At 46.0% G+C, this 13747-nt stretch overlaps 1 pseudogene; it reads left to right on the forward strand.

The window, feature by feature from the left end:
- Positions 1-12510: 12510 nt before the first annotated feature.
- Positions 12511-12649, forward strand: LOC123038495 (uncharacterized; annotated as a pseudogene).
- The last annotated feature ends 1098 nt before the right edge of the window (positions 12650-13747 follow it).

Consider the following 13747-nt stretch of genomic DNA (forward strand, 5'->3'; position numbering starts at 1 on the left):
AAGAGAGTGGATCCGGCTTGCCTGCTCCCTCCGCATGCTCCCATCCGTGCTCCCACTTCATTCTACGGCTGTTCTTTTTTCCTTTTCCCTTTCTAATTTAATCATCTCCCCCCTGATTTTAAGGGGGTGGGGCCGAGCCTTATTTTGTTCCAATCAAATCAAGCCACGTATGCGGGAGCACAGATGGGAGCACGCGCAGGGAGCAGGCAAGTATCGTCGTCCGAAGAGAGTGGAGAAGAGAGAAAGGAATGGAGAAGCACGGGCGCTCAGGGCCGTTAAGAAGGAGGCTGCTACATGAGGCCCATCTACAAGCCCACAAGGACGCGGATGGTCGACCATTATCTTATAGCTAGAAAGTAGTGTGTAAGGGCATGTGATGTAGTATTAGCCTTTGGCAGTTATCTCTCCTACCTTCCTTATTTCCCCTTCCTCAAGCACTTCCCCTCGATTTGAACCTCGGCATGACGCCAGTAAACTCCTCCCTCTTGTATCTATGATGAATCCAGTGTGGTAGATTGAGTGAGGGTGTAACAATTGGTATCTAGAGCCAGTCATTCTCCAGGGCGAAGCTAGCAAAATCTAGGGCCCTGTGTCAAACTCTAGAAGAGGCGCACTACTTTAGAAAAAATATCCCAAAGAACAAACAAGCAAGTAAAACGGAATTCTACTAGGTCCGGGCTTGCACCTGATCGACCACAAGTTAGTTCACAAGTCACAGCGACTCGGTTTCTAGAAGAAGGAGGGTGTGGTGTGGAGATTGTAAACTCATGGCCTTGAGTGACGGACGGTAGCACGGGGGAGGGGGGGGGGAGTGTATCCTTAAGCCGTCTAAAGTGGCGTAGGAGTCATGCCTGCTGAATCCTACCGAACAACTCACATAAAAATTTATGCTTGATTTTAATCAAGTCTTTTAGTTGCCAACCAAGTTGGTCTTAAAATTACTTTTAGTGCTTCCGTTGTGCCTTTCCGCATTAGATCTCGTGTATTGTGACGACTAGTGTTCAGTTTCACCCGCCTATGGCGCTCGACCAGGGAAACTAGCGGCGCAAACACATGGTGCTCCTATGCAACCCTTAGTCGAACTAGCGGAAACATAAGGGGCAAACATAGGAGAAAGCAACCCGACTTGACCAAAGACACAAGTCGGCGATCAAAGCATAGAAAAGCTGGCAAAAATGTTTAAGGAAGAAAACTCTATTGAGTAATGCCGGGGTCGCAGCACCAAGGTCTGACCCAAACTGAATGAAAGCGCGCCGAGGAACGACACAGATTAAAATAAGGGTTTTAACAGCCCCAAATCCAACTCGGGGAATCAAAATTAAACTACAAAGCAGACCTTGATAGATTTATTTAGAACGATCAAAATGAACAAAGGAAAAACATCTTTATTGCATATATAATGCCTGACCAATTAAAGTAAAAGCTTTAAAAAATTTAAGCATGAAAGCGACTTAGTTGATTTATTTTCCAGGCATTGATGACGCAGTCCAGGCCCTCAAATGCCGCCATTCCGGTGACCCACTTGCCATTGCACGTCGTTCCGCGCCACAATCCGTTCCATGACGCGCGCCACCATGAGCTCCACATGGCGGCGGGGTCGGCAGGGAGGAGAGCTCGCTCGCTTCCACGGACACGACGGTTCATCGGCCATCGCCTAGTGCTCTCACCTGCCTCGTGCTAGGTGGGTGTGGTGCGGTCTGTCTACTGGTAGTTCTCATGATGGCGGCCTCCCGAAGCTGGGTGGAGCGGATATTGGTAGGGTCGCGCGTGAGATAGTTCTTTCCCGTTTCTATTCAATCCAAACTGGAGAAAATCCTTCCTTCATTTTTTCCCTGCCCTTTTTAGGCATGCCTTACAAGTTCTCTTCCTTCCTTCCACTGGATGGGTTAAGACAACAGCTGATGGATTCAAATTCAGCAAACCTCGGGTAGGGGTCCTGTGCCGGTTGCCTTAGCACGATGGTAACAGATAACACAAAAATTTACTCAGGTTCAAACGCTCTTGAAGAGATAATACCCTGCATCCTGCTTGATCATATTGATTTGCGCATGTCAACATTCACCTTTGCGCACGTGTATTTTTTTAATCTTTGCGCACGTTTTTTGGGAGCTCTAAGGCATCGGTTGGAGTTTCTGGGAGCAACTAGTTAACGAGCGCTCGCAACGATCAGCGTCACTTGGCGCGCTCTCAGCCATTCGCTACGTGTCGCGCTCTGGACGCTTCCTTCGGGATTTTTTCGCACGTGTTTTCCGCTTTTTAAACGGTTCTTTTTGTTTTTTTTTGACGTTTTGGTTTTTCACTGGTCTTCCTTAGCTTTTCAATTAAAAAAATTTGAAAAAAAAATTGCACGGAAAAACATGTTTTTTCCTTTCATGAGAGTCATGGTTTTGCTTCCACGAGAGGCACGGTTTTGCTTTCGCGAGAGTCACGGCCGTGCCTCTCGAAAACAAAAAAACGCGTTTTTATTTTTTTCCTTTCGTGAGTCACGATTTTGCTTCTACGAGAGGCACGGGTGTGCTTTAGCAAGAGTCACGGCCATGCCTCTCAGAAACGAATAAAAACACGTTTCTGTTTTTTTCTTTCGTGAGAGTCACAGTTATGTTTTCGCGAGAAGTATGGTTGTGCTTTCGTGAGAGTCACGGTCGTGCCTCTCGAAAAGGAAAAAATGTGTTTTCTGATATATTTTTTTTCCTTTTGCGAGAGTCACGGTTTTGCTTCCGCAAGAGTCACGGTTGTGCTTTCACGAGAGTCACGGCCATGCCTCCTCGGAAACGAAAAAAAACGCGTTTTCTCTTTTTCTTTTCTTCCGCGAGAGTCACGATTTTGCTTCCGCGAGAGGCACGGTTGTGATTACATGAGAGGCACGGGCGTACCTCTTTTGGAAAGGGAAAAAACCCATGCTCCTGATTCGGTTTTTTCGTCCGTTTTTTTCTTCTGTTTTTTTTATGAAAAAAAATTCGTCAAAACCTATCAACGGTGAAAGCGGTTCGAGATTTGGACGCATGGTTTGATAGATAAAACATTTTGAATAAACGGATGTACGAAAAAAGGAAAAACACTCCGGTTATGACAAGTGGCGCGCTGGGAATTGAAGTGATCTTTATAACGAGTACTCCTTAATTAGTGATTTCGAGAGTTTCTGGCGCCCAGGCGGAGTGCAATGCTGAAAGAACATGCGGTGCCCCCATGTTTGGTTTGGGTAATTGATGACAATCTCTATGGACTAATGGTTGCCTTGAGTTATATTTGAAGGTTTTGTCCATAGGCTTTTCTTGGAGTACATGTGTTGGTTTCAAGGAGAGTTTGTGTCGACCAAGGTGTTATTCAAGGAATTATCCAAAGGTTGGTCATGTGAGAGTTGAGCTTATTGCAAGCATGTCTTGAAGAAGAAGATTGTGAAATCATTCATGTCTACCTTCAAGACATCATTCAAATGAAGAGAATTGAAAAGGTTCAAGGTTGATCAAGACTAAGTCAAGAGTGAATCAAATTGATCAACTCACAAAGCGCAGAAGATGTACCGAGAGGGATCAAGTGAGCCCATGGTATGGTAAGAATTATCAATTACGCTTTGAGTACTAACCCATGGTCTTCGTGAGAGTTCTTTGTGGGGTTAGGTTGCGGTGTACGAGTTCAAGTGGAGCATCACGAAGAGATCAAATGCTTGAAGCTTGCCGTCCTTTGTGGTGATAATGGACTTGTGAAGATGTGCGGAAGAGTGGCTCACCCATAGTGGAGTATGGGGGAGCAATCAACTAGTGTTCATCGAGTCAACACAATCAAGAAAGGTGGTCCAACTTGAGGGAGTCAAGATTGTCATCATCTAGCTCAAGTGGACCATGTGCAAGGCAAAGGTTTGCCCTTGATAGTTTTTCTATTTTACCGGTCTCATGATGGTAGTTGGGAGACCAGGTTACATGATCGATTGCCGAACTATCAAGGGGGGCTCTCAATGAGTAGCTTGATCGTATCGTTCGTAGAGAGCTCAAACCATTGCATCCTTGCATCATCTTTCTTGGTTCTTGTTTGGTTCTCTTTGTGAGTCTTAGAGCTTATGGTCATCTTGATGACAAGCTCGAGTTCATCGAAAACGGAGTTCACTTGCATCTTCTATGATGTTTTCGATGTTGGAGGTTTTGCCGGTTCTTCTCGGTTGGAGGTTTCACTCTCTATTTGTTGGCATACCTCCCTGCTGTTTTGATGCTACTCGTCATCTTGTTTCCAACAAGCTTGAGTTTGCTCAATTCGGAGCTCATATGCAGAAGTTATGGCAGTTCTGGTTTTCTTGAGAGTGGTTTTTGTCTGGTCCCAACGGTAGTACCGCGTGCCCCAGCGGTAGTACCGCTTGGAGCTCTCAGCCGTTGTACCGCTGCTTCTGGGCGGTGGTACCGTCAACTTGCTCAGCAAAGTCTTGGGCGGTTGTTCCGGCCAGGCACCGCCCAAGTATCGGTCAGGCCTCTGTTTTGATGCGGTACTCGGGCGGTGGTGGCCCGGTTGGTCCGGTCGTACCGGTACCATCGGTGTCCGGAGCGGTTCGACCGCTCAGGACTTAGCCGCCCGAGCGCTCAAGGCCATGCGGTTGCACCGGCCCGGTACCGCTCGACTACCGCACTCAGGGGTGACTCCCTTCTGTTCCTATGCGGTGGTTGAGCGGTGGCTGGGCGGTTGGTCCGGTTGTTCTTCTCAACCGGTGCTACCGCCTGATCGCCCGGTTGTACCGCCTGGTAGGGTTCTGCACGTATACTGTGAGTCCCGGTTGTACTGGGACCAGGAGCGGTAGTACCGCTCGTGTGCGGGCTGAGCACATAACGGTTGGATGTTCCCCCTCCTATAAAAGGGGGTCTTCTTCCCCATTGAACCTAACCTTTTGAGCTCGTGTTCTTCCCCCATTGTTGACCTTCTTTGAGCTTGCTAACTCTCAATCCCTCCATGGATTCTTGCTAGTTTTTGAGGGAAAAGAGAGAGGAGATCTAGATCCACATTTCCACCAATCACTTTCTCCTCTATGTGAGGGGAACCCCTTGGATCTAGATCTTGGAGTTCTTGGTGTTCTCCTTCTTGTTCTTCCTCTCATTTTCCTCCCTAGCATTAGTTGCTCTGGTGGGATTTGAGAGAGAAGGACTTGGGCACTCCGTGTGCCCTTGCCATTGCATTTGGTGCATCGGTTTGAGTTTTCCACGGTGATACGTGGAAGTGAAGTTTGAGAAGCTTATTACTCTTGGGTGTTTGGGCACCCTAGAGCTTGTTCCTCTTGGGTGCCTTGGCGCCCTAGACGGTTGGTGTTGTTCGGAGCTCAATCATTGTGGTGTAAAACTCCGGGCAAGCGTCGGAGTCTCCAATTAGGTCGTGGAGATCGTCCCGAGCAATTTGACGGGTATCGGTGACCGCCCCCAAGGGTTGCCAAAGTGTACGGGTTCGGTGACCGCTTCCAAGGGTTGCCATTTGTACGGGTTCGGTGACCGCCCTCAAGGGTTCCTTAGTGGAATCACGACATCTTGCATTGTGCGAGGGCGTGAGGAGATTACGGTGGCCCTAGTGGCTTCTTGGGGAGCATTGTGCCTCCACACCGCTCCATACGGAGATTAGCATCCGCAAGGGTGTGAACTTCGGGATACATCATCGTCTCCGCGTGCCTCGGTTATCTCTTACCCGAGCTCTTTACTTATGCACTTTACTTTGTGATAGCCATATTGTTTCTTGTCATATATCTTGCTATCACATAGTTTCTTATCTTGCTTAGCATAAGTTGTTGGTGCACATAGGTGAGCCTAGTTGTTTTAGGTTTTGTGCTTGACAAATTAACCGCTAGGTTTATTCCGCATTTGTTCAAGCCTAAATCGTAATTATTTTAAAACGTCTATTCATCCCCCCTCTAAGCGACATCCACGATCCTTCAAATGTAATAGTAGGGCAAAAAATAAAACTCTGAAAAACATGGCGCTGCTTTGGAATCGAACTCGCCACCTTTTTATGTCCAAAAATAGGTTGGTTAACCAGTCAAAGTACTACGCTTTTGTGGAACATTGTAGCGCGACTGCATAAAAACAAAACATTGTAGCCGCATAGATTTTTTAATTATTTGAAAACATTTTAGAAAAACATGATTTCTTTTGACAAAAATGTGATTTTCAAAACCAGATTTTAGAAAGAATCACGAATTAGAAAAAAATTAATCAATTTTTAAAAAAGTTCACAAAATATGAAAAAGTTCATTGATTTTTAAAAATGTCCAAAAAATTTGAAAAAGTTCATTGATTTTGAAAAAAAAGTTCATCAATTTTCAAAAAAGTTCATCAATTTCAAAAAACTTAACAAAATTGAAACAATTCATCGATTTTGAAAAAAATCATCAATTTTGTAAAAAGTACATCGAATTCAAAAAAAGTTCATCCAATTCAAAAAAAGTTCAACGAATTTTTAAAAAAAGTTCATCAAAATTGAAAAAAGTTCATCCAATTAAAAAAAGTAAATCGAATTTGAAAAAAAGTTCATCAATTTTTTTAAAAAAATCATTCAAAATGAACAAAAGAGAAAACAGACCGAACAAAACCATTTCGAATAAACAAGAAAAAAGAAAAAGACATAAGAAAAAAGAGGGTGAAGATGTCCGTGAACACATGAGGTAAGGATGGTGCTAGCGAAGAGGAGGTTGCGGGTTCGATATCCACCCGACACTCTTGCCTTTTTGTGCTTTACAACAGATAAAAAAGGGACGATGGGCTAAGCCCAAGAGAACGCATGAAGGAGGGAGGGGTGTGCCGAAATCACTTATTAAGGAGTACTCGTTGCAAAAAACACTTTATTTTCTTAGGTCACGCCAAGTGGCGCGCATGCAGCGCGCCACTTGTCGCAACCTGGGAGTTTTCCCTTTTTTCGTAGATCCGTTTATTCAAAACGTTTTATCTCTTAAACTGTGCGTCCAAATCTCGAACCGTTTTCGCCATTGGATTCCTCGCGTCGAGATCTTCAAAACTAGATCCCATGTTGATAGGTTTTGACGAACTTTTTTTTTCACAAAAAAAATCGAACGAAAAAACCGAATCGGGAGCATGGTTTTTTTCCCTTTTCGAAAGAGGCACGCCCGTGCCTCTCGCGAAATCACAACCGTGACTCTCATGGAAGCAAAACCGTGACTCTCGTGGAAGGAAAAAAAACAGAAAACGCGTTTTTTTCCGTTTTCGAGAGGCACGACCGTGACTCTCGCGAAAGCACAACCGTGCCTCTCCCGGAAGCAAAACCGTGACTCTCGTGAAAGAAAAAAAAACAGAAAACGCATATTTTTTCCCTTTCCGAGAGGCACGGCCTTGACTTTCGCGTAAGCACAACCATGCCTCTCGCGGAAGCAAAACCATGACTCTCACGAAAGAAAAGAAAAACAGAAAACGCGTTTTGTTTTTCCCTTTTCGAGAGGCACGGCCGTGACTCTCGCAAAAGCACAACCGTGGCTCTCACGGAAGAAAAACCGTGACTCTCGCAAAAGAAAGAAACAGAAAACGCGTTTTTTTGTTTTCGAAAGGCACGGCCGTGACTCGCGATAAATCACAACCGTGCCTCTCGCGGAAGAAAAAACGTGACTTTAGCGAAAGAAAAAAAAAAGAAAACGCGTTTTTTCGCGCAAAAAATCTTTTTCCCCAAATTTTTTTGATCGAAAAGCTAAGAAAGACCGGGGGAAAACCAAAACGTCGAAAAAACCCAGGAAAAAACCCGGGAAAAACCCGTTTAAAAAGCGGAAAACGCGTGTGGAAAAAATAAAAAAACAAAATCCGAAGGGAGCGTCCAGAGCGCGACACGTGGCGAATGGCTGAGAGCGCGCCAAGTGGCGCTAATCGTTGCGAGGCTCCCGAAGGAGCGCTCGTTAACTAGTTGCTCCCGGGGTGTGCACCCGTTCGATATCCACCCGACACGCTTGCCTTTTTGTGCTTTACAACAGAAAAAAGGGATGATGGGCCGAGCCGAAGAGGACACATGAAGGAGGGAGGGGTGTGCGCCCGTTTGCGCCTATGCCTGTAGCGGGCGCAACGGGCGCCGTTTAGGGAAGAAAGAAGTATAGTTTTCACCCTCAAATCCTGTCCAATGTCTCCATAACCCCCCATAGTCGATTTTGGTCTGATTTAGACCCTAAAAATGTCAATACCGGTTTAATCTTCCCCTGAGTGGTTTAGTGTCACATCAAGAGTGGTTTTGCATCTGATTTTGTGTTTAGGCACTGATTTGTCACTGACGTGGCATGCTTATGTGGCAGCTGGTCGCTGAAATAAGTGGGCGTTCGTCTTCGTCCTGTTTCGCCTTCCTAGTGCAGACAGGAAACTGGAAAGGCCGCAGCGCCGCCGTCCACACCTGCTGCAATTGCGTCACCGTCGTAGCCGCCGTCATCGCCGGCGGCGGCCACCATCTCTCTCACTTGACGTCGCCTTGGCATGGGATAGAGGAAGCGCGCGGTCTGTCGTATTCCGCGGCCAGGGCTGCACTGCCCTCAATCGTCGTGAGTCCGTCTTAGTCCGAATCAAGCGATGGCTTCAGGTATGCTTACCGCACATGGGATTAGTAATGTTCGTGTTAAGGGCGAGGCTTGATCGCATTATGTGTTCGTGATAGCTCTGTTGTTTTCAGGGGCGGACCCAGGAAAAAATTGAGAGGGGGTAATAATGTATGGCCGTATTCATGAATTAACAAGGCAATCGTCCATATAAACTAGAACCTAGGCACACTCACTTCATTCTCCATGAGAAAACCAAATTCATTGCAAAGTGAAAGGAAAAACTATCAATTTGAAACAAAATGGCTTACATCAGTATGTCAATATCGTGTCCCGAAGTTGCAAAAGAGAACATTGACACTTTGTCTAACAATCTAATCTACAACATGCAAGAAAAAAAATAATTATCAAACGGAGGGAGAATGAAAATATTGAAGGATGCCTTTAAACAAAGAAAAGAGCTTTTAGCACATTACCTTTCGCTTCGTTCCATGCCGACTTTTCACCTCATGAAAACGTTTAACCATCACTTCATTTGAAATTTTCCTAGCAATCCTTTTTTTTACAAAGCAAATACGACTATGGTTCATACCAATTGACTCTAAAATGTTGATTGATCTTCCAAATTGTCCTTGGCTTAAACTTTTTAGGACTAGGCTGATCTCCTCATGTTGATTGGGATTGGAATATGCAATCTTCTTCGTTTTAGATGGATATACAAAGGAGTCTTGTTCAAATCAACTAGTTCTGGCATCTTGGTGAGTTTTTTTACTCTCCGTTAGCTTCTCAACAACTTGATGTGCCATAAAGCAATGCTTTAAATGAACTGTCAAGGCTTCAAACATCATGCATGAAATTGAATTGTGCTGGAAACTAGGAAGAATAGATAATCCGAATGAAATTATGAGTGTGTCAGTCTAGACTAAAGTTTGGTACAGAAATTTAAATCTTACGAGAAAACTGTTTGAACTGATCTAGTGATCTAAATCGGTAAATTATAGTATATACACAAAATTGATGAACCTAATATGGTTCCTACACAGGAATTGCAAACGGACAAAAAAGTTTGAAAAGAAAGAACCCTAATGATTAATACGGCTTAACTGATGTCAATTAGAACGCTGAAATTGCAGAATCCGTGATGAGGCTTTCTTGCGAAGGCGGTGTGCAAGCGCGAGAGATAGAAGAGGGCAAGCGCGAGAGACAGGCGACAGCAAGCCGGCAACTGCTGGATGCCTGCGGTGATCACACATGGCGGCTGTTTCGGGACGACTCCGCTGCTGCCGTATCGTGCTATCACATCCGGATTATTAGGACCGCACTGATCCGTCGAAATTTCCAGTAGTACGTTTTTTGTATCGGAGGTGCATAGGCTATTTCTTAGTGGTGGGCTTCTACAGATTTAGAATATTTGGGTTTCTGAAAATAAACAAGAAATTGGGCTGAGTGGGGGCAAAGTAACGGGCCAAGTGGGGGAGTGGGGGCACACGTAGCTCGACTGGATCTATCGAAGCCTATGAGGAAAAATCGAGTGGGGGCAACTGCCCCCACGACCATCAACGTGTGTCCGCCCCTGGTTGTTTTGATATTAAAATGGGCTAATTTGCAGATGACCGGCCTGTTAATCTCAGAAATAAAGTAGATGAATTTGCACTGTGCTTGCATTGATGATTGTCTTATAGAAACAGAATGTGACGTTTTTTTACCGAATTTGACTGCTGAAGAGTGTTAACTCTGAATTTTGACTGTTGTTTTAGTAGTACAGTATAAATACTCTAAATTTTGACAGCATTTGTACATAATTTTTACTGTAATTTTAGTACTGCAGTATAACTAGTCTGAATTTGGACTGAATTCAGAGTAGTTTTGAGTACAATTTTGACTGCAGTTTCAATAGTGCAGTTGCATTTGACTGCAGTTTTAATAGTTTTAACTGTATTTTCAGTAGTTTTAGTAGTTTTGACTGCAGCTTCAAGTTCTGTACATGTCATTTATCTTCGTGTACACATGCTTGGTGCCATGGTTGTATATTTTTATTTTCTTGGTGCCATCTGTTGTAACGTGATGTACTTTCGGGGTTTATCCCAACTAATCTGGGAATACAATGAGGGTTTTAGTTTGCCCAATTAAACTAGTGTATTTGGACAGAATATGGACTGAATTATGATTGCATTTGTTTACTCTGTAAGTATAACTGAGAAGAAATTTTATTCATTTTGCAGCTCGTTTGGATCCGTGAGATCCACTTGATTACTTGTTAGCCAGATATCATTAAGGCGGCTCATTTGAGAGGAAAAATGGACAGGTTGACTACTCAGGATAACTAGAGGCAGAGGTGTTTATGCTCAGTTATGCAGAATTGTGTGCTTACGCTGAAGATTTTTTTTGAAGAATTCAATCTTCTGAATATCCTACAGACATTTTCTTATAAATTCTCAGCATGAAGCACTACTCATGTGAATTACAACAGGCACTACTCACGTCTAAATCTTGCTAATTTTATCTGCAAGTCTTCTACTCCCTCGGTTCGGAAATACTTGTCCTTGAAATGATTGTATCTAGACTTATTTTAGTTATAGATACATCTATTTACAACCATTTTGAAGATAAGTATTTCCGGACGAAAGGAGTACTACTTAAGAGCAACTCCAATGGGGCGACCCATTTCATTCGCTGGTGTCCGTTTGGGTCGGCGTGGATAGAAAATGCGGCCCAACGCGCCGACCCAAACGGACGCGCGTCCGCTTGGTGTCCGCATGGCGACCCATTTCCGGCCCAATTTTGAGCCGGATTTGCGTTGGCGCGGACACGAGACAGACGCGCGCGCCTACTCCTCTCCCCGGGCCCGCCGGTCGGTGGCAGCCACCATCATTTTCCTCCATTTTCCCCAAAACCCCTCCCGCCCGCGCGCTCCCGCCCCACACCCGCTATGGAGGACGCCATCGACCGCGGGGGAAGACGAGCCGACACGGCCGTGGGGGAAGACCAACTCCAAGAAGGAGGACAAGCGGGATGCGACATCCAACACCTTGATCGCAAGCGTGGAGGGAATGATGAACAAGAAGGACTCAAGGGAGGAGGAGCGCCGACGTTTCAAGGCGGAGCAAATGGACGCTTTCATGGAGATCCAAATGAGGAGGCTTGAGATGGACGCGGAGAAGCAAACCAAGATGTTCGAGCTCGAGGCGGAGAAGCAGACCAAGATGCTAGAGATCGAGGCCGCCAACGCCAAGACCAAGGCCAAAGAAGTAGCTCTCGCGAGCATGATGACCGAGGTGTGTTAGAATATATTGTATGTATATATGGTTGTGTACGTATAAAACCGTATATACTCTTGGTGTTGCGTGCGTGGTCAATTTGTAATCTGTAGTTAGGTTTAAGCTTCGATCCTTATCTTGTAGATAGCTAACTTGAGGATCAAGCCTAACCAACTACCGAATCTTGTAAACCCTAGCCTATGGCTATATATAACACGCAACGCGTCCCAGCTAGGCATACGCTTCAAGCCATCTTTCATGGTATTCAGAGTCTATCTCCTCTAAAGCACATCTCTCGTAGCCATGTCATCCTCAAGCTCCGCTGTCGCTGCGCCTGCCCTCATCCCCATAGCCGACCGACTCCATCGCTCCAACTTCCTGGTATGGCGCGCGCAAGCCATGGCAGCCATCCGTGGGGTGCAGCTCGTCTCCTACCTTGATCCAGATCGGGAGCAGTCGGAGCAGAAGCTCCGCGACAAGGACGGCAAGCCCATGGACGTGCCCAACCCTGCATGCGACACCGACAAGGCTCGAGATTCTCAGGTGCTGAGTTTCATCTTCAACTCCATCTCAGCTCCTGTTATGGTCCAGGTCGCACACTGTGACATGGCGGCCGAAGCATGGGCCGCCATCAGGGAGATCTTCATCTCCCAAACTCAGGCGCACGTCGTCAACACCAGAATCGCCCTCTCCACCACCAAGAAGGGCAACTCGACGATGTCCGAGTACATCGGGCGCATGAAGGCGCTCGGTGATGAGATGGCCTCGGTGAGCAAGCCGCTCACTAACGACGACATGGTGTCCTACATCCTGGCGGGACTCGACTACGACTACGTGTCCTTCGTCTCCACGATCTGCGCTCGCACCCAGCAAATCAAGGTGAGCGAGCTCTACTCGCAGCTGATCAGCTTTGAAAGCAGGCTGGCCATGTTTGAAGGCGGAGGGCAGTCCTCCCACTCCTCTGCCAATGTCGTGTCTCGCGGCGGACGTGGTGGATCCAACCGCGGTGGTGGCCGCGGTGGCAACGGTGGCCGCAATGGAGGCGGCCGTGGTAATGGAGGCGGCGGACGTGGTCGCGGCGGCGGCCGCGGCAATGGAGGAGGCCGCAACGACTTGCCTGAGGTCTTCTGCCAAATCTGCACCAAGCCGAATCACACGGCCATGGAGTGCTATCGTCATTTTGATGTCTCCTTCAACAAGGAGAAAACTGCAGCAGCCGTCAACACCAACTCCTCCTACGGGGTGGACACGAACTGGTATGTGGACTCAGGTGCAACAGACCACATTACCAGCGAGCTCTACAAGCTCACCGTCCGTGACAAGTACACTGGACACGATCAAGTAAACGTGCCAAACGGTGCAGGTATGAAGATTTCCCATAGAGGTCATGCATATGTTTGTACCCCTACTCGTAATCTTCATCTTAAAAATATTCTGCATGTGTCCAAAGCCACTAAAAACTTGATCTCTGCTCATCGTCTAGCCAATGACAATCATGTGTTTCTTGAAACTCATCCTCATTTTTTCTTTGTCAAGGACAAGGCAACGAGGAAAACCCTCCTCCATGGCAGGTGTAGAAACGGGCTCTATCCCCTATCATCAGCTCCAATAAGCTCGGGCAGACATGCACTTGGCGCCACCAAGATATCTCCATTGAGGTGGCACGATCGTTTAGGACATCCATCTTCGGCAATAGTTCAACATGTTCTTAGACGCAATCAAATTTCCTTTTCTAGCAAAGAGTTGAATAAAGAGGGAGTGTGTGATGCTTGCCAACAAGGCAAGAGCCATCAACTTCCCTACCCAAATTCTAGTGGTATTTCAAAAGCTCCTTTAGAGCTAGTTTTCTTTGATGTATGGGGGCCTGCCCGAGATTCAATTAATAAGAAAAATTATTATGTGAGTTTCATTGATGATTTCAGCAAATTCACATGGATATATATCCTCAAACATAGATCAGAAGTTTTCAAAGTGTTTCATGGGTTTCAAGTACTAGTTGAATGACTTTTTGATC

The sequence above is a fragment of the Triticum aestivum genome, chromosome 2A (genome assembly GCF_018294505.1).
Source record: "Triticum aestivum cultivar Chinese Spring chromosome 2A, IWGSC CS RefSeq v2.1, whole genome shotgun sequence".
NCBI classification, from domain to species: domain Eukaryota; kingdom Viridiplantae; phylum Streptophyta; class Magnoliopsida; order Poales; family Poaceae; genus Triticum; species Triticum aestivum.